General features: G+C 49.3%; 2 protein-coding genes across 6 annotated transcripts in view; one reads left to right on the top strand and one right to left on the bottom strand.

Moving 5' to 3' along the window:
* Positions 1-20,851, bottom strand: part of LOC144807526 (uncharacterized) — a 350,873-nt gene that overhangs the window by 34,311 nt on the left and 295,711 nt on the right. The gene's annotated exons all lie outside the window — the stretch shown is intronic.
* The window catches only part of LOC144807489 (uncharacterized), a 39,203-nt gene that overhangs the window by 5,808 nt on the left and 12,544 nt on the right, over positions 1-20,851 (top strand). For all 3 annotated transcript variants that reach the window (XM_078673136.1, XM_078673131.1, XM_078673141.1), the window contains exon 3: positions 4,936-5,000. The gene's annotated coding sequence lies outside the window, so the exon portion shown is untranslated. The remainder of the gene's footprint in view (positions 1-4,935; positions 5,001-20,851) is intronic.

Genomic DNA, 20,851 nt, shown 5'->3' on the forward strand with positions numbered 1-20,851 from the left:
TCAACCGGCGCACTTCACAGCTTGTCTAGACCTCGCACCTGTGTCCAGGAGCGCAGGACTAGGCCGGCAACTTGCACCGCTGTCTTCCCTGTTGGTAGTACAGGGGAGAATGCCCGGGTCCGTGCTAGAATCACCCGCGACCTTTTGCGAGCGGGTGATTTTGGCAATGCCGGTTCAAAGACAGATACCGCGAGACAAAGTAGAGCTTTGATTCCTTTTCCTGCACCCTGACACCTGTCCAGGGGGTGCAGAAGAGGTGAGGCCTGTACTGTGCTGAGGAGGTGAGACCTGTTGAGGGGGTGCAGAGGAGTTGAGGCCTGTCCTGGGCTGGGGGTGCAGTGGCGGTGCAGCCTATCCAGGAGGGGTGCAGACGAGGTGAGGCCTGTCAAGGGGGTGCAGAGGAGGTGAGGCCTGCCCAAGGGGGTGCAGAGGAGGTGAGTCCTGTCCAATCTGGTACAGAGGAGGTGAGGCCTGTCCAGGCGAGTACAAAGGAGTTGAGGCCTGTCCTGGGCTGGGGGTGCAGTGTAGGTGAGGCCTCTCCAGGGGTGCGGAGGCGTGAGGTCTGCCCAAGCGGTGCAGAGAAGGAGAGGCGTGTCCAGGGTGTGCAGAGGAGTTGAGGCCTGTCCAAGGGGTGCAGAGGAAGTGAGGCCTGTCCATGGGGGTGCAGAGGAGATGAGGTGTGTGAAGGGGGCGCAGAGGAGGGGAGGCCTGTCCAAGGGGTGCAGAGGAGGTAAGGCCTGTCCAGGGTGTGCAGAGGAGTTGAGGCCTGTCCAGGGGGGTGCAGAGGAGGTGAGGTGTGTACAGGCGGCGCAGTTGAGATGAGGCCTGTCCAAGGGATGCAGAGCAGGTGAGGCCTGTCCAGGGGAGTGCAGAGCAGGTGAGGCCTGTCCAGGGGTGAAGATGAAGTGATGCCTGTCCAGGGGGTGCAGAGGAAGCGATGCCTGTCCAGGGGGTGCAGAGGAGGTGAAGCCTGTCCAGAGGGTGTGCAGAGGAAGTGATGCCTGTCCTGAGAGGTGCAGTGGAAGTGGGGCCTTCCAGTGGGTGCAGAGGAGGTGAGGCATGTCAAGGGGGTACAGAGTAGGTAAAGCCTGTCCAGGGGGGTGCAGAAGAGGCGAGGCCCGTCTTGTCCTGGTGAGGGCGATGAAAAGGAGGTGAGGCCTATCCAGGGGTTACATTGGAGCTGAGGCCTGTCCAGGGGATACAGTGGAGGTGAGTCCTGTCCAAGGGATTCAGAGGAGGTGTGGCCTATCCAGGGGTGCAGAGGAGGTGAGGCCTGTCGAGGGGGTACAGAGGAGGCGAGTCCTGTCCAGGGGGTGTAGAGGAGGTAAGGCCTGTCCAGGGGTGCAGAGGAGGTGAGGCCTGTCCAGGGGTGCAAATGAGGTGAGGCCTGTCCTGGGGTTACAGTGGAGGTGAGGCCTGTCCAAGGGGATGAAGAGGAGAAGAGGCCTGTCCAGGGGGGGCAGCGGAGGCGAATCCTGTCCAGGGGTGCAGAGGAGCTGAGGTCTGTCCAGGGGAATGCAGAAGAGATGAAGCCTGTCCTGCGCGGGTAGGAGGAGAGGCCTGTCTTGTCCTAGTGGGGTGATTCAAAGGAGGTGAGGCCTGTCCTGTGCTGTTATGAAACCTGCCATGTTAGGGTAGGAGGAGAAGCCTGCCCTGGCTTGTCCTCTGGGTAGGAGGAGTGTGGAATGCCTCAGCCGCTGCTCTCACCGCCCAGAGATACTCCTTTCCAGACGTATAATTTGATTTTAAGAGCTCATAATCCGAGTTTTTGAAAAGTACCCCGAGTTATTATTGAGCCCCAGATGGCTCATGACAAAGGCACACATCTCCATCAAGTATGGAGTTTATTTTTTAAACCACTGTCTTTAGTAATGTAACGGATACTACAACCCCAAGAATGCACTTATGTATTATATGAAAGGACAGGCATGAATATTCGGGGAATCACTCTACGGAAATATTTGGTACCTCCTGGGGCATCATGGCAGAGAAGAGTAGAACAGGTAATGTGCAAGGACTTTAAGACAGAGGGAGAAGGGAGACAGAGGGAGGGAGACAGAGGAAGTAGGGAGACAGGGAGAGGGAGACAGGGAGAGGGAGACAGAGGGAGTGAGACAGAGGGAAGGAGACAGAGGGAAGGAAACTGAGGGAAGGAAACTGAGGGAAGGGGACAGGGAGGGAGACAGAGGATGATAGACAGAGTGAGGTTGAAAGAGGGTGACAGGCAGAGGGAGACAGAGAGAAGAGAGGGAGTTAGACGGAGGGAGGGAGACAGACAGAGACAGAGGGAGGGAGACAGAGGGAGGGAGGGAGGCAGAGAGAGGGAGAGAGAGAGAGGGAGACAGAGGGAGGGAGACAGAGGGAGACAAAGGGAGGGAGAGAGAGAGGGAGATAGACAGTCAGAGTAAGGGGGAGAGAGCGAGAGAGAGGTGTGCGTGTGTGTGTGTGCTGGGTCTGGTGACTCAGTGGATGAAAGCGTCCGCTGCCGGGACCTGTGTTCAACCTCATGGTCTCAGTTTTTTTTTCTTTAGACACGTCCCCCTCCCCCACTGCCCCCGCCCCCACAGGAGCGGCCCTTGGCCACAAACCACACTATAAATTTGCCCCCCGAGAGAAAGTTTGTGAGTACCCATGATCTAGAAGAACTGAAATCAAGGGAAGAGGATAACGATTCTTTATTGTAATCTTGTTCAAGGTACGATAATCTATACACATTCTCAGATCTCTGTCACGTTTCGGAACGGGGGACTATGATGGTCGTATGAACCTGTTTTCTCTGTATTTCTAAATGTAATCTTTAAGATGACGGTTTTCAGCTTCAGTAAGCGCATACATTCGGCTACAAGGAAGATTAGATCCAGGATCCAAATCGATTTTGCAGTCATACGACCGATGTGGGGGCAACTTCTTTGATTCCGATTCACTGAAAACTTCAGCAAACTCTTGATGTTCTACCGTAAGACTCACAGTTTGAACCGCACACACCATCATCTTTTGCTTGCTTATTAAAGCTGCTGGATTTCCATCTTGCTCTTTCCGCTTTTCTCCTAAGCATTTTTCCAAACAATAACTTGAGTTAAACTTCACGGTTCGATCACTCCAGTTAATTGTTGGGTTGTGTTCAGTTAACCAAGGCAAACCCAGGATGATTCCAAACTGAGGAGCATCAATCAAGTTAAATTGAATCTCCTCCTTTTGAACTTCGACAGAAACAAGTTCCACAACTTCCGTGTGACTGGTTATTGGGCTGGAAGATGAATTTTTACCGCCAACAGCCCTAACTGCCTCACTTCTCTTTTTAGGTAATGCCGTCAGACCAATTTTCAAGGCATATTGAGGTCACAAAAGTTCCCCGTAGCACCGGAGTCCAGCATCATGGCCACTCCTGAAAGAACTCTGTCTCGAAATCTTAGGGTCATCGTCAGAATGAGGTGTGGAGTGGAAGATTGTAGAGTATTGACCACTTGATAAGAAATTCGAATTATATCCTTGTTAGCAACCACCAGCCCAACTCCTTCTACTGGTGGTGCAGAGAGTTTTCCTTCTTGAAGGTTTTTGGCTTCTTGGGACATTCCTTTACAAAATGTCCACTAATACCACAATAAAGCCATAGATTATTCTGTCGACGCTTTTCTTTCTCTTCTTTGGAAAGGGGGCCTCTAATAGTTCCAATTTGCATAGGTTCGACTCCATGTTCTCTATCAGAAGATTTAACAACCTCTGCTCTGACCCGGTCAAATCGTGGTACACTGGGCCGAAATTCACGTCATCTTTCACCCCTTCTTTCCATTAGTCGATAGTCTATCTCTAAAACGAGATCAATCAAAGCTGAAACTTCTGTAGGGCGATTTGGGATCAGTGGCAAAGCATCCTTTAAGTCATCTTTCAAACCCCGATAGAACAAGGCTGCCCTTTTGGCCTCCGGCCATTCAGTTTCTACAACAAGTTTGTTAAATTGGGCCAGGTGAAGACAAGCTCTCGATTCCCTTGCCTCAACTCCAGTAATTCAGTATCCGTAGCCTGTGCCACCTTCGGACGATCACAAAGTCGCAAAAACTCTTTCTTGAACTCCTCAAAGTAATATAAAATTGGTGAGTCTTGGGTGACCAGGGGCATTGACCACAGGCTGCGTCCCCATTGAGATACGAAAAGATGAATGTTATACGAGATTGTGTACTGGGAAGACAGTGGGCCGACACATGAAGTACAACGAGCACTGAGTTAAGAAAATGTGGGCCTTCATTTCAAATTTGATTACCTTATTTTCCTCTCTGACTGCTATTAACTCTTCTTGAATCTCCTTAAGAATATTTCCTAAATGTTTTAAATCAAACTCTTCAGCCATTCTGCTCGGGCGAGTATTGACGTGGGCACTTCGCTCTGTCAAGGGTCGTGGTTACTCACAGTGCCGACACTCCCAGGAGCAGAACGATGAGATTTTCCAAATTCCACCCCTAGTTTTCCCACAGCCACCAACTGAAGAGTTAACTAGTTTCTGTGTGAACCCAGCCGGGGGAAAGGGGAATGGGACAGAGAAGACACTGCCTGACCTTCTGGCTCTTCCACTCTTCTTCTTCCTTTCTGCCGTACTCCATTTTATGCCTTTCTTACTCCCTCTCTATCTTCAAGCATGAGTGGAAATCGCTGTAACAGAAAAGCACACCATTGCTAATTTCCTTCAGTTCCTTCTCCACTTTCTTGCTCTCTGTCTCTCTATAATATATATATATATATATTTCCTTACCCAGAGTGCCTATGGCATTTGCTCCTCTTCTATTCTTTAATATAAGTATTTTATTCTTTCGTAACCTGCATTATAAACAACATTTTAGCACTCTTTAACTCTGTGAGTTAATTTATTCTTTTTCACTCATTCGTTCATTCACTCTCTGCCTTACTTTCTTATCTTCTGAATTTTTCTTACTTCTCACTTAGGAACCTTCTGGAGCCTCCGCCGTCAATCAAGCAACGAAGAAATCAGGAACTGAAGTATTCAATGGGTAAGTATTAATTCTTCTCTTTATATTTCTTTTTTCTTATTTACTTTAAATTTGCATTTCTCTCTAGTTCTAAATTACCTAACTAACTAACCGATGCACTGAAGCACTCTAACCTGCGCCTAAGCCTGGCACAAAACTGCACTATTTCTATCTAACTAGACTACAGAAAGAACATGACTAATCTCTGAAAATCAGTTGGTGAAGTGCCTCGGTTCGAAAATCAACCGGCGCACTTCCCAGCTAGTCTAGACCTCGCGCCTGTGTACACGAGCTCAGGACTAGACCAGCAACTTGCACCACGGTCCTCCCTGTTGGTAGTACAGGGGAGAATGCCCGTTTCCACGCTATAATCACCCGCGACCTTTTGCGAGCGGGTAATCTTTGCAATGCCGGTTCAATGGCAGATACTGCGGAACAAAGAAGAGCTTTGATTCCTTTTTCCTGCACTCTGACACCTGTCCAGGGGGTACAGAAGAGGTGAGACCTGTACTGTGCTGAGAGGGGTGAGACCTGTTCAGGGGGTGCAGAGGAGTTGAGGCCTGTCCTGGGGGTGCAGCCTATCCAGGAGGGGTGCAGACGAGGTGAGGCCTGTCAATGGGGTGCAGAGGAGGTGAGGCCTGCCCAAAGGGGTGCAGAGGAGGTGAATCCTGTCCAAAGGGGTGCAGAGGAGGTGAGGCCTGTCCGGGGGGGGACAAAGGAGTTGAGGCCTGTCCTGGGCTTGGGGTGCAGTGGAGGTGAGGCCTGTCCAAGCGGGTGCAGAGGAGGTGAGGCCTGTCCAGGGTGTGCAGAGTAGTTGAGGCCTGTCCAGGGTGTGCAGAGGAAGTGAGGCCTGTCCATGGGGGTGCAGAGGAGGTGAGGTGTGTGCAGGGGGTGCAGAGGAGGTGAGGCCTGTCCCAGGGGTGCAGAGGAGGCGATGTCTGTCCAGGGTGTGCAGAGGAGTTGAGGCCTGTCCAGGGGGGTGCAGAGGAGGTGAGGTGTGTACAGGGGGCGCAGTTGAGATGAGGCCTGTCAAAGGGATGCAGAGCAGGTGAGGCCTGTCCAGGGGAGTTCAGAGGAGGTGATGCCTGTCCAGGGGGTGCAGGGAAAGTGATGCCTGTCAAGGGGGTGCAGAGGAGATGAAGCCTGTCCAGGGGTGCAAATGAGGCGAGGCCTGTCCAGGGGTTACAGTGGAGGTGAGGCCTGTCCAAGGGGGTGCAGAGGAGGTGAGGCCTGTCCAGGGGATGCAGAGGAGACGAATCCTGTCCAGGGGTGCAGAGGAGCTGAGGCCTGTCCAGGGGAATGCAGAGGAGGTGAAGCCTGTCCTGCGCGGCTAGGAGGAGAGGCCTGTCTTGTCCTAGTGGGGTGATGCAAAGGAGGTGAGCTCTGTCCTGTGTTGTTATGAAACCTGCTATGTTGGGGTAGGAGGAGAGACTTGTCCTCTGGGTAGGAGGAATGTGGAATGCCTCAGCCGCTGCTCTCACCGCCCAGAGATACTCCTTTTCAGACATATAATTTTATTTTAAGCGCTCATAATCCGAGTTTTTGAAAAGTATCCAGAGTTATTATTGAGCCCCAGATGGCTCATGACAAAGGCACACATCTCCACCAAGCATGGAGTTTCTTTTTTAAACCACTGTCTTTAGTGAAGTAATGGATACTACAACCCCCAGAATGCACTTATGTATTATATGAAAGTACGTTGCTTAAAAAGATAGCGTAATTCTATTGTATAGACCACAATAGGCTACTATACGTTTTCCTTGCCCAGCCAGGCAGGGAGTTTTATTATAGGTTAATTCAAATCTTTTTGCTTTTTAAATACATTTTTACAACAAACAATTTTCGCTGTGAAGCACAGTCCTGCGCCATTCATAAAAGGTTGAAAATAGAAGGAAAGAAATAAAGGAAATAAGAGAGAAATACTTCAGGCAACAGAGAAGTGAGCGGTCTGGGCACTGTAAGGATCAAAAGATATAACAATGTTTCCCAGAGCAGAAAATACATACAATAATACCAATGGTCAACAGTACGTCTGCTAAGAAAGGTCGACGTTTCGATACGGCGCTCTAATTAAATGGGATCATCATCAGGACTTTAACAAAATAATTGCCTGGATAGAACACTAAATGCGCCTTGGTGAGGGCTGGTCGTCAAGAACACGTTGTGTTCTGCGAGCGATATGTGTGGCTCCCGACTGGGGCATAGGGGGCTGCCACGGGCACCGGAGTGCGGTACGTGTAGTTCTGGCACTCGTATCTCCTGTTCCTCTGGTGAGCGGGAAAAGGGGTTTCAATCAAATTGCGGTCAATATGGTGAAGTCGATCCGCAAATTGCAGATTGCTCAATGGTCGTGCTCGTGGTCCCTCAGGAGTTAGGGGTCAGGGGTTGACAGTTGATACCAATTAATCGTTCCGCGAATTTGGGAACAGTGTCCCGATGCAAGCTGATCTGGCTGTTGGTTCCTCGCCGATTAGGGCGCCTGAGACCTAATCGGCGAGGAACCAACAGCACTAATCGCGAGCCGCCCAGATATCGAGAGCCCTCTACGCCCTTGGCCGCCTTGCTTGATTCAGGTGCTGCCCAACCGGACCAGCTCTCGACTGCACACTTCGCATCCAGACGCCGCAATTTCGGACCCTGCCTGGGCGTCCAGTGACTCACGGGATCTACACGACGTGATCTACACTGCCTCACATCGACAACCCTGTCCTGATGATAATCCCGACTCACAGGGATCGAAACGCCGTCGACATCACAGCGCAATTTTAGAGCGCATCTTTACGTTTTGTGCTCCTGTAAAACTGTTTGTTCAACGATTTAAGTGAATTTAACTTAACCCTGCGGAGCCATCATTGTATTACTTTCTTGTCACATTGCGCCGTTCACGCTGTTCACCTTTAGCACTTGCGTCTTCACTTTTCACTAATTATATATTCTTCACTCACCAAGTGCCCTCGGGTTGTCACATGATTCTCTCTGTACAGTGCTGCTTAACTGTATTTCCATGTGTAACACCCTCCTTTAATATGGTGAATAACAAGCTTTGAAACCATATGAGCCTCCTTGTTTTGTTTCTTGCTTATGTAATGCAGACTGCATACATTACTTAACTGTCTCAAATTGAAACCTGTTGGGAATTGTTATTGTTCATACTTCACACCCATCCCGACGTGGTCTATGGGTTTACTCCTGTTGTTCTTACACAGCCCTCACCAAGGCGCATTTAGTGTTCTATCCAGGCAATTATTTTGTTAAAGTCCTGATGATGATCCCATTTAATTAGAGCGCGGGATCGAAACGTCGACCTTTCTTAGCAGACGTACTGTTGACCATTGGTATTATTGTATGTATGTTCTGCTCTGGGAAACATTGTTATATCTTTTGATCCTTACAGTGCCCAGACCGCTCACTTCTCTGTTGCCTGAAGTATTTCTCTCTTAATTCCTTTATTTCTTTCCTTCTATTTTCAACCTTTTATGAATGGCGCAGGACTGTGCCTCACAGCGAAAATTGTTTGTTGTAAAAATGTATTTAAAAACCAAAAAGATTTGAATTAACCTATAATAAAACTCCCTGCCCGGCAGGGCAAGGAAAACGTATAGTAGCCTATTGTGGTCTATACCATAGAATTATGCTATCTTTTTAAGCTTTGGACCTTTTGTTCTTTGTAAGAACTAATACCCATGGTCCACAGCTACCAATTGGGTCCCCCTTGTGTTAAAAAAAATTAGAAAAAAAAATTATATGAAAGTACAGGCATGAATATTTGGGGCATCACTCTACAGAAATATTTGGTACCTCTCTGGGCATCGTGGCAGAGAAGAGTAGAACAGTTAATGTGCAAGGACTCATTCTCAACCTCTTTCTGCAGATTGTGAGTCCAGTGAGATCAGAGATAACGTGGATCTCTCTCGAGGAGATTACACAAAGTTTTATCTGTTTCAGGGAGAAATACAATGAAAAACTGGAGGTGCAAGTCCAGCGCCCCAGGCTCTGGTGTCCTTGGATCACTGTGCTGGCCCGTGCCTGGTCCTGCAAGAGAGGACGAACCGGGTGTTTAGTCTGGCCTCACAAAGGGAGCGAAAGCTGGCTCAGTATCCTGGTCCACCAGACCCCCAGCTCAGCATCCTGGTCCTCAACATACTTCGGCTAATTTATTTATTTATTTATTTATTTATTTATAACACTTATAGAGCGCACAAACACCGATCGGTGTCCTGGCGCTGAAAGTGGTAACTCCCTGAGGCTCAGACTCCCGGGCTAGAGGGTAAAGAGCCATGTTTTAAGGTTTTTCCTGAAGGCTAACAAGTTTGTATTTAGTTTGAGGGTCAAGGGGAGGGAGTTCCATGCCTTTGCTGCTCCCCCCACAAAGCTCCTGCCCCCCCCCCAGCGTGCCTTCTTGATCCGAGTTGTTTTAATCAGTCCCAGAGTGGCAGACTTCAGTTGTCTCCCAGGTCTGTACCACTGGAAATGATCCTGAAGAAACACCGGGCCCAAGCCATGCAGTGCCTTGAAGGCAATGCAGAGGGTTTTGAATAAAGTCCTCTTCCGCATCGGGAGCCAATGCAACCTCTCCAATTCCTTAGTGACTGATGAAAACTTGGACAGGCCCCCGATCAGGCGGGCAGCTGCATTTTGTAGGACCTGAAGTTTGTGAAATGGAAGAACCTTCCTGATGGTTTTCAGAATCCAATGTATGGAAGTGGTCAGCGCCTTGACATGGGGTTTGAAGGTCAGTTGGTTGTCTATAATGACTCCAAGATTCTTCACCTTTTGAGCTGGAGGTGGCGGAGGGCCCATATCTGTAGGCCACCATTTGGAGCTCCAAAGATTTGTGTTCGACCCGAAAATGAGCACCTCGGTCTTGGAGGAATTTAATTTTAAGCAGCTTTTTGCCATCCAGGAACTGACTGCAGACATGCAGTCCTGAAATCTAGCTGCCACCCCCAATTCTTTCCCTGGAAGCACCGAGACCACAATCTGGGTATCATCTGCGTAGGATGTTAACTTGAACCCGAAGGAACGAATCACCGGGGCAAGGGAGGATACATAAATATTAAATAAAGTGGGGCTAAGGGAGGATAGCATGGTGAACCGTATCGAAGGCCGCTGACAGATCCAGTAGGATCAGCACTGCTTCGCCCCCATCGTCAAGCACCTTCCGGACCTCCTCTGTGGACTTAATCAGGGCAGTCTCGGTGCTGTGACCTTCCCTAAACCCATGTTGGGCCGGATCTAGACCCTTTGAGTTACGCAGAAAGGAACAGAGTTGGGAGTTCATAATTTTGCAGAGGCAATCTAGCAATTGGCCTATAACTATTAGGGTCGGTGACATCCAGCGATGGTTTCTTAAGTAGTGGGCGGATGGATGCCCGCTTCCACACTAATGTGATAGGCTAATGTCCTGGTCCTCACCAGTCTCCGGGTCACATCCTGGTCCACCAGGCGCCGGCTCACGTCCTGGTCCTCACAAGGCCCTGGCTCATGGCCTGGTCCTCACAAGGCGCTGGCTCACGTCCTGGTCCACCAGGCCCTGACTCACATCCTGGTCCCCACCAGGCCCCAGCTCACGTCCTGGTCCTCACTAGACTCAGGCTCACATCCTGGTCTATAACAAGCCCTGCCCACATGCTAGTGCTCACTAGACTCCGGCTCACCTCCTGGTCCCAACCAGGCCAAGTCAGAGTGGGAGATCAACTGTTTTTTGGCCACAATGCCACCTTTAGACTCCTTCCAATAGGAGCATTCCAGCTGAAGAGCCAATCCAGATCCTTTCTGAACCGGAACAGAAGCAACCCAAGACTGGTTTCAGCCTCTCTGGGCCTCGACTGTAGGGTGCGACTTTATTCCAGAGGTGTAGCGAGCACGGGACCCACATCTGGACCCTGACTGCGGGTGCAGCTTGATTCCAGCGGTGCAGCAAGCACGGGACCCACATCTGGGCCCTGACTGTAGGGTGCAGGTTGATTCCAGCGGTGCAGCGAGCACGGGACCCACATCTGGGCCCTGTCTGTAGGCTGCAGCTTGATTCCAGCGGTGCAGCAAGCACGGGACCACGTCTGAGCCCTGACTGTTGGGTGTGGCTTGATTCCAGCGGTGCAGCGAGCAAGGGACCCGCATCTATGCACACCTGTCGTATTTAGGAATAAGATAAATGATGGATGGAATGTTTGAGTTCATCACAGGCTCTCGTAATTACGCTGTGACACATCCCTGCCCAACCTTCTTGTTCTTGCTGTCCGTCGCACCTCAACGTGCAGCCATTCATAGTGTTTCACCCAACATTACTTCCAGATGTCTGCTTCAGTAGTCACAGCAGTTCTAACTCTAAGGATTGGCCTGTCTCTCTGTTCCTTGATGTTCACCAAAGTAACTGAGGCCAGGGTCAACAAGCAGCTCACCAAATACCTTGAGTCCCACCCACTCTGCACAAAGTCCATCCAGGGCTCCAACAGAGCTCTCTGCAGAGACTGTGAAAGTGTACCTCTTATCGCCCTCTGCCACTGCGTAACAGTGATAATAAATTCCTGTCTGAGGTGATGCGACTCGGCTATCCCTCCCACTAGAGAAAATAGTCTCCACTGTACAGTCGGGATTTGTCCCACATAAATCCACAGCGGTTCATCTACGGACTGTGAGAAAGTGAGTTTCTGTTGCAGTACCCCCCCCCCACACACACACACTTTTTACCTGATACCTGATGCACTTTTCCTTGGTGTGCTCTGGGTCCCTGCCAATCAGGTGCCCAGGGCCTGTGTTCCTTCCCTAAAAACTGTACTAAAGCCTAAACCCAATTGGCATCTCTGGCCACATGTCAGCCCCTAGTAAATGGTACCCTAGGTACCCAGGGCATTGTGACCAGAGAAGACCCCTAAGGGCTGCAGAACTTATTGTGCCACCCTTAGGGGCCATGTACCCTGACACACACGCACACACACTGCCTTTGCAGGCTGAGTGTCCTGGTGAAAAACTAAACAAAGAGTCAACATGGCACACATCCCTGTGTGCCATGCCCACACACCCACTGCCCTGGCATACATCAGCCCCCCCTCTACTAGGGGCCCTATGCCAATGGTGTGGGCACAAGTACATGAGCCCTGTGCCCCTACAGTACCCAGAGCCATTCCTGGGCACTGTAAGTGTAGTGATGCTATTAAGAGTATATGGTGCTGGGAGGTTGTCATTACGAACTCCACAGCACCATAATGGCTACACTGAAGACTGACAAGTTTGATATCAAACTTCTCAGCACATTAAACCAAAACTGATGCCAGTGTGGGATTTAATGTCAAATCCGTGGGGCCTGACAGCCCTTGCAGGGTATGCGCAACTTCATGCCCAGTGGTTACTTCAGTCTGTCATTTGCATGTTTTCATGGACTCAACAATGCATTGCACTGTATTTGTTTTTCTCTGAGACCAATAAAACAAATTTAAACCTAAAATGCACTACAGAGGGCATCTTAGAGATGCCCCCTGAAACCTAACCTACAATCCACGTCTTGTCTGACAGGCTGCCTAGGCTGCCACACAGCAGACATGTTGCTGGACCCCTGGGAGGAGAGCCCCCGCTCTCCTGGGCCTGCAACAATGCACATCCTGGGACGAGGTACCAAGCCTCCTCCCCCAGGATGGGCAGGGGAAGCTTCAAAGGCATTCCGCCTTTGTGTGCTTCTTCAGACCACTTGATGTACTGAGCAACTGGCCCCCACCAGTTCTAACCCACACTCTGGCGGGAAGACTGGTGGGAAAACCTACATCAGGAAGGGGGGGGGTGCCAGCCTGTGCCAACTCCACCCCTCAGGTGGGAGAGGCAAGGATGCACGACCCCGGGCTCCGGCCATCTTGAAGATGGGAGACCTGCCCAATCACAGCTAGGCTCCTGCCCCCCTCCCAGAGGAGAGGAGCAGGCTAGGGGGTGTATCCACCCCAGGACAGAGACCCATTGGTCCCTGCCCTTGCCCTACTTGTAATGCCCTTAAATTTAGTATTTAGGGGCACCCTGAACCTTTCTTCCCCAGATCCAGATTATGAAACAAGAAAGAAGAACAAGAAACAAGAAGACCTGCCGTGCAGCTGCTAAAAAGAGGAAGACACCAACTGATTTGGCCCCAGCCTTACTGGCCTGACGACCCTCGAACTTGCTCCTGCTAAACCCTGGCGTCTCCAGTGGTCAGCCACCTCAAAAACCCCAGAGGACCTGACTGCCTTGTGACACTGACTACCTGGGTCTCCCACGAGCCGTGGTACTGCTCAAAGCAAGTAACAAGCCTTGGCATCAGCCCGGAACCGCAAACCCTGCACACTCTGCACCCGCCAAGCCTTGCCTGTGCTGGAGTGAACTAAGACCCAGAGGATGTCCCCCCGGCGATTCTGACTTGGAATCCAGTGCCCAAGGACCCTCCTTGACGACCCAGACGACGCCTGCAGCCTCAGGACAAAGAACCCCTCTGACCGAAACCAGCAGGTGGTAAGATTCCCCGACCTCAAAAGACACCCCGGCGCCCCACGGCCCCCTGTGCCCAATTTCTGGGTGCCTACCTATCCTCCAAGATCCCAACTTACCCCTCGAAGTGTTGGACGCTCCAGAAGATCCTCCGTCCCTGAGCCTGCAGCCTTTGTTCCCTTTTCATGATCTCCATTAAATAACATTGAGCGCCCGACGGCCCAAAAGCACCCTGCACCCAGCTGCCCGAGTGCCCCTGGCAGTGCAACCTTTGTCCCTATCTACTTCCCCAATTGTCCTGAGCAAGTAACCCAGAGCCCCGCTCCCTCAGCCGCGTTGCCTGCTAGCCAGGAGCCACCAACCGAAGCCCCCCTGCCTCTCATGGGATAAGATTGAGTCTAACTACCTCTGCACCCGGCTGCCCCTGTGCCGCTGAGGGTGTACCAACTGTACCTACCTGACCCTGGGGGACCCCTGAGTCTATGCCCAGAATCTTAACTTCACCAGTCGAGTACTCACCTGAAAACCGATAACTCACTTTCCTTCCATTGGATAACATTGACTGGTTTGACTCGAAAGATTTTCTGTGTGAAGTTTTGAAACTTTAAAATATTCATCTAAAATCAGCCGAATAACGAATTCCAAAGTACTCACCTGTGATCAGGAGAGAAGCCAGTACTGTACATTTTAGCCCAGTACTGAACCGCAAAAGTAATCCTAACCGTGTTTACTAATAACCTGAATTTTCTTCCATAGGAAACCATTGACTGTTTTTCTCTGACATTTCTTCTGTCTACTTTTGAAAATTACAAATATTCCTTAAAAATCGTACCAAATACTGAAACGTAATTACTTACCCGTCTTAGGTAGAGACCCGAATACTGAACCTAGGAGTCCAGTCCTGGATTACAAAAGTAACGAGAACCTACTTTACCTGTGACTTGAATTTCCTTCCATTGGATAACATTGCTAGTTTTTCACTGAAAAGTTTCTGTCAACTTTTAAAATACTGTTATATTCTTTAAAAAATCATTGCAATAACTAAAACGTTTTTACTAAACTGTTTTCAGCTTAGACCTCAGGACTGAATCTAGGATCCAGTCCTGGAGTTACAAAAGTAATCAATAAAGTAATCAGCTGCATTTATGTAGAAGAACACATTGAGCTCAATGCTATAGTGTGTTTAGAATTGTGTTGCCTACTGCAACCCCTGTACCTATTGTGTTTACAAAGTTTATTGCCTCTTTGTAAAGTAATTACCTGAGATCACTCATATTGAGAAAAGTATATTTTGACACCTGTTGGTTCTAAAAATAAAACAACTATATCTTTTGATACAAAACAATTGGCCTGGAATTCAGTCCTTGAGTGTGTGAAACCTTTTGCTGACTGAGTATGTACAACAAATGCTTTACACTGTCCTCTGGTACTGCCCTACTGCTCGACCAAGCTAGCACTTTAGAGAGTAAGGTCAGCCCTGACTTTAACCTCTGTTATACCTCTGGGGATTGTGGATTCTATAAACCCTGTACCTTACTTTGGTCCAGTATATATAGAGCCACTTTCTCACACGGACGGTATTCGCAGTGCTGCATCGGGTAAACTCAGACATGAAGTCTGCTGATGCCGATAAAGTATTTGACTCTCTGGAGTAGCCTTTTATGATCGAAACGTTTAGGCGGCTTGGTATGTCAGGGAGTTTGAGATCACGTATGAAGCGGGACATCCTTTACAACGCAACTTTTACCACGCAGTGCCTTTACGACGCAACTATTACAACGCATGTCATTACTACGCATAGCGCTGGGGGGCGCTCTAGGATAGGGGATAGATTTAATTTACTATCCAACACCTTCCCTACTATCCACGGGGACTGGAGTTGGAATAGTAAATTAAACTATTCACTATCCAGGACGCCTAAGCGCTATGCATTGTAACAGCATGCATTGTAAAAACTGCGTTGTAAAGGCATGCGTGGTAAAAGCATGCGTTGTAATGTCATACATCCGAATGAAGCTGCTGGACACACAGCCTGTGGCCGGCATTATGTAAATGGGCTCAACTCCGATGCCATTCAGATCGCCTGGGGCACTGGGCTTAGTGTTATCATTTCTGATGTCTTTGTCTCAAACTGGAGGGTCGCAAATTTGAGTACTTGGGAATAGTGACTTGTATATTTTTACAGTGCTGTGACGACCCTGCCTGTGAGAGACAGCACCTTGAACAGGAAAGCCAATAGTTTAAAGAAAGAATTAAACAAAATATAAAATAGGCTACACAAATTATAGGATGGGCGGTACAGAGTGTAAGATCAGTCGAGCATAATTTGAAGAAAGAGAGAACGTGTAGATGCTTACCATGCTATCTGATGTTAAATTTTTAGTAACCGCAATCATACCGTAGCTAGTGTTAACCTTTTTTTTTGGTTTCCATGAAAATACTGCATTTCAGAAGTACTGCTAACACCCTCACAGTAATCTTTAAAAAAATTACTCTTTGTCACCGGGAACCTCCAGGTTTGTCGCGCCCTGGGGTGGTCTGCTCCATTGCCCGCACTCATCTAGTGCGGCTCGGTGATGCCATCACAACTGGAACAGCCTGGAGGGCGCACACAGCTCAGCTATGCAAGTCCTGCTTGTTTGGTGCTGGGTGGCAGGAGCTGCCGGGCAGTAAGGATCCCGTAGTGAGTGTCCACATGCCAGTTTTTAGATTGTGTTCGCAACCCCAACCAGCCGTATCAGCATGCTACGATTCTTTGCTGCCACCACACAGGCAAACTGACCCAGGAGTTACAAATTAGCCATGGTGGCTACAGGCCATTGCTTACATTGATGGCCCCATCCAGGTCTCTGGCTCTCTGGACAGCTATCTAAACAGAGGCCATGCCCTTTTGAGAAGCTGGTGACCCCAGTGCTTCTTCGAACAGTTCTTTCATTGTGGCGCTCCATTTTACGCGACCAACTCTCACTCCAATGGCCTCCTCAAATGGTGTGATGTTTGGATGACATTCGTTCCGCGAAGTCCTGAAGCGTGCATAAAGCACAAGCCCGAATCTCAGCAGCCTATATCTTTCAGGATCAAGACCTAACGAGAAGAACAAACGCAGAATTCAAATGTTTTAATAGACCAATGTCATAGTCACAGTTTGATGCATTGTAGTCGTTCACCGTATTAGCAGGTCTTTTGTAATTAAGCGCCCCTAATTGGAGACGGTCGGTATGTGGTCACTATTAATAAGGGGTTATTGTCCGCCATTGTGGATACACTGTCTACCTTGATACTTCGTCTTTTCCTTAACCTTTGTGTTGTTCTAAAAGTAACAGTAACCTTTATGAGGCAAGTTGGTAAGCTTTATAATGTTGTCTATCAGTTGTCGCTTTATCCCCTTCTTGTAAAATATGCACTTTGTTGTGAGAATAGCTATTGTTGACGCTGATTTCTTTTATTGCAGCACAGCAATGCCTCTATTATAAATCGAACATTGATTATTCGAATAGTATTGATTTAATTCCAGAGTGACTTTTGCACCATTAAGGCGATAAATAATACATTGACCTCATATTTGAGTTGGATCGGTTTATCCTGTTAGAGTCCTGTCCTTCGTCGTCGTTTTCTAGTGAGCGGCCTAGGCTCTAAAGCAGAGTTCGTCAAACTGTGGGGCGGGCCCCCCTAGGGGGGCGCGACACCATCCTTGGGGGGGGGCACGCTCTCCTCTCTAATTTCACACCTACTCTCTATTTTCACCTTTGTTCCCTGCAAGTCGAGGGAGGAGGGAGGGGAAATCGACGAGGCACGAAGTGCCCATGCTTTTATTCTGTTTACCCTCCCAGGAGGGGGTTAATTCATTCAGCTTCAGCAAGGAGGGTTGCGGCTAAGTACTGTAACAATTCCCGCATCTCCATGATAGTCATTTTCCTGACAGTGGGAGGACGGTGCGCAGCCGGCCCTGCTAGGGTTCAAACTAACACTCTGCAGCCTGCGAGGACGTTTCTCCAGCAGATGTGTGAACCCGCTCAGTTACCTCCTACCATCATCATGCACTCTGGCAGAAGTTACGAGGGGTCAGCTGGGCTATAGCGCACACGAATCACAATGACCTTGAGGCGCTTTCAGGCAAAGTCCCATCTTAAAAGAGTGAGAAATGCTAAAGCAAGTCAAGGGTCCTTGATAGTGCTACAAGGTGTACATCTGATTGTTGAGGCAAGCTAGTCCAGATGCATTAGGGGCGAATTTACACATTCCGTGCTGATTGACTCCCGCAGAATAGGAGCATCAGCTGAGTGGCCACCAGTTGAATGGGCACAATAAAAAAGCTGTATTTAACTGCCATGAGGACACCTCTATTTGGAGGGTTGCGGCTAAGTACTGTAACAATTCCCGCATCTCCATGATAGTAATTTTCCTGACAGTGGGAGGGCGGTGCGCAGCCGGCCCTGCTAGGGTTCAAACTCACACTCTGCAGCTTGCGAGGACGTTTCTCCAGCAGATGTGTGAACCCGCTCAGTTACCTCCTACCACCATCATGCACTCTGGCAGAAGTTACGAGGGGTCAGCTGGGCTATAGCGCACACGAATCACGATGACCTTGAGGCGCTTTCAGGCAAAGTCCCATCTTAAAAGAGTGAGAAATGCTAAAGCAAGTCAAGGGTCCATGATAGTGCTACAAGGTGTACATCTGACTGTTGAGGCAAGCTAGTCCAGATGCATTAGGGGCGAATTTACACATTCCGTGCTGCTTGACTCCCGCAGAATAGGAGCATCAGCTGAGAGGCCACCATTTGAATGGGCACGATAACAAAGCTGTATTTAACTGCCTTGAGGACACCTCTATTTGGAGGGTTGCAGCTAAGTACTGTAACAATTCCTGCATCTCAATGATAGATGTACTTTTTAGTGTACTTTTGATAAATATACAAATATATTTTTAAAAACGTTAAGGAAGCTAACAAGAATGCGTTCTTAAATTATAATATTAAAAGTACCTTACCGTATATTTACGTACTAAATATAGCAAGGCTTTCAGCTTTTCAATTCACCGAAGTGTCTCCGTTGGAACAAATGTTTGCAAATGCTTGCGTGTGTGTGCTTAAGTAGAGGAGCGGGAAAGGGAGGCAGGGAGGGAGGGAGAGGGATGGAGGGAAATGGAGGCAACAGAGGGAGAGCGAGGGAGGGAGGGAAAAGGAGGGAAAGGGAGGGAGAGGGAGGGAGAGAAAGGGAGGCAGACAGAGGGAGAGCGAGGGACGGAGAGGGAGGGAGGGAGGGAAAGGAAGGAGGGAAAGGAAGGCAGACAGAGGGAGAGCGAGGGAGGGAAGGAAGGAAAGGAGAGAGGGAATGGAAGGCAGACAGAGTGAGAGCGAGGGAGGGCGGGAAAGTGGGGAGGGAGAGGGAGGCAGACAGAGGGAGAGCGAGGGAGGGAGGGAAAGGGAGACAGGAAGTGAGACAGAAAGAGGGAGACGAAGAGAGGGAGAGGGAGGGAGACAGAGGGAAACAAAGAGAGGGAGAGGGAGGGAAACAGGGAAACAGACAGAGGGAGACAAGGAGAGGGAGGGATACAGAGAAAGAAGACAGACAAAGGGAGACAAGGAGAGGGAGGGAGACAGAGAAAGGGAGAGGGAGACAGAGAAAGGGAGAGAGAGGGTGACAGACAGAGGGAGGGGGGAGGGCGGCAGAGTGAGGAGGGCGACAGAGTGAGGTTGGTAGGAGAGAGAGGGAGACAGAGAGGGATAGGGAAGGAGAGAGGGAGACGGAGAGAGAGGGAGACGGAGAGAGAGGGAGACGGAGAGAGAGGGAGACAGAGAGAGAAGGAGACAGAGAGAGAGGGAGACAGAGAGAGAGGGAGACAGAGAGGGAGGGAGACAGAGAGAGAGGGAGACGGAGAGAGAGGGAGACGGAGAGAGAGGGAGACAGAGAGAGAGGGAGACAGAGAGAGAGGGAGACAGAGAGAGAGGGAGACAGAGAGAGAGGGAGACACAGAGAGAGCGAGACACAGAGAGAGAGAGAGGGAGTGAGACAGGGAGGGAGAGAAAGGGAGTGAGAGGGAGTGAGACAGTCTGAGTGAGACAGAGGGAGAGACAGAGGGAGAGAGGGAGGGAGAGATGGAGAGAGAGAGAGAGAGAGAGATGTGGGTATGTCTGGTCTGGTGGCTCAGTGGACAAAGGCGTCTGCTGCAGGGACCTCTGTTCAACCTCAGTTTTTTTTGTTTGCTCTAGCCCTGCCCCCTCCCCCACTTACCCTGCCCCCACCGGTGCGGCCCTCGGACACAAACCACACTGTAAATTTGGCCCCCGAGAGAAAGTTTGTGACTACCCATGGTTTAACACATTTGAAACCCTACTCTGCCCTCAATAACATTCTGAGTTACTTCAAGTGTCTTGGAATGCACCTTGCATTCAGACAACTTGCTTCTCATTCTCAAAAATCCATCCACAGATTGAGCGTCTGTGACGAAAAACCGGCACACCCGTCACATTTATGTTGGTGGTGTTATCAATCAATGTCATGTGTAAAACAAAGCATCATAGTAAAAACAATTTGCGCACATTTTATCTAGGAAAATGGTGGTTTGAGCTATGTAATAATCTGTCATTTCAGCACACCCACTCACAAACCTGCACTTAACTAAACACTCTTATTACGTTGGACATTATATGCTGGATATGGCCCCGGATTTGGCGCGGTGGTAAATTATGTAGTGTACCAGATTCCAAAAATTTCTGTCAAGTTTTGGGGGGGAAATCAATCAAAAAGGGATACGAGGGAAAAAAAGGCTATTCAAGGGCAGTCCCCCACTCAACGAATCTCAAACAAGAAGCCCTAATTAGCCTGCATGTTGTGAATCTCAGACTCTGTAACTTAAGGGGCCAAACCTCCTATTTGCTCACCAAACGGCCAGGTCAAGCCAATGCTGCGTTTACAGGTCCGGACATGCCTCAAAACTACAAACAACACTGTGCACAGAGTACAACACATAGAGAAAATATGTGTGAGAGCAAGGAAAGTACCTCACGGACGTGACACCCGAGGGGGTTCCCGGTCTATGAATGGCCGGTCTACCCACTTCTCATCATCGGTTACTTTCCTTGCAAGGAGGGTGAAAAAGTGCAAGAAGATGTGCACCAAACAGAAAAGAGAAACAGAAACAGAAAGGGAGTGTACAGATACACTACCTAGTAGGATAGAAACAAGTGTTCAGAAAAGATTTCACAAGTACCTACACCCAACACCAACAAAACATAAAATATAAAATAGTGAGGTTTGGCTAGCTGAATCAATTTTATTCTGGTGCTGCCAAACTGCACTGTTTAAAATAAGGTTAGATTGATACCATTCGATGTTGTAATTGGACCAACATGTTTCATTGCCTAGTTTTGGGGGGCCCAACAGCTGAAAAAAGTGAGCTGGGGGGGTTCAACCTACAAAAGTTTGAA

This window comes from Lissotriton helveticus, chromosome 1_2 (genome assembly GCF_964261635.1).
Source record: "Lissotriton helveticus chromosome 1_2, aLisHel1.1, whole genome shotgun sequence".
Lineage (NCBI taxonomy): Eukaryota > Metazoa > Chordata > Amphibia > Caudata > Salamandridae > Lissotriton > Lissotriton helveticus.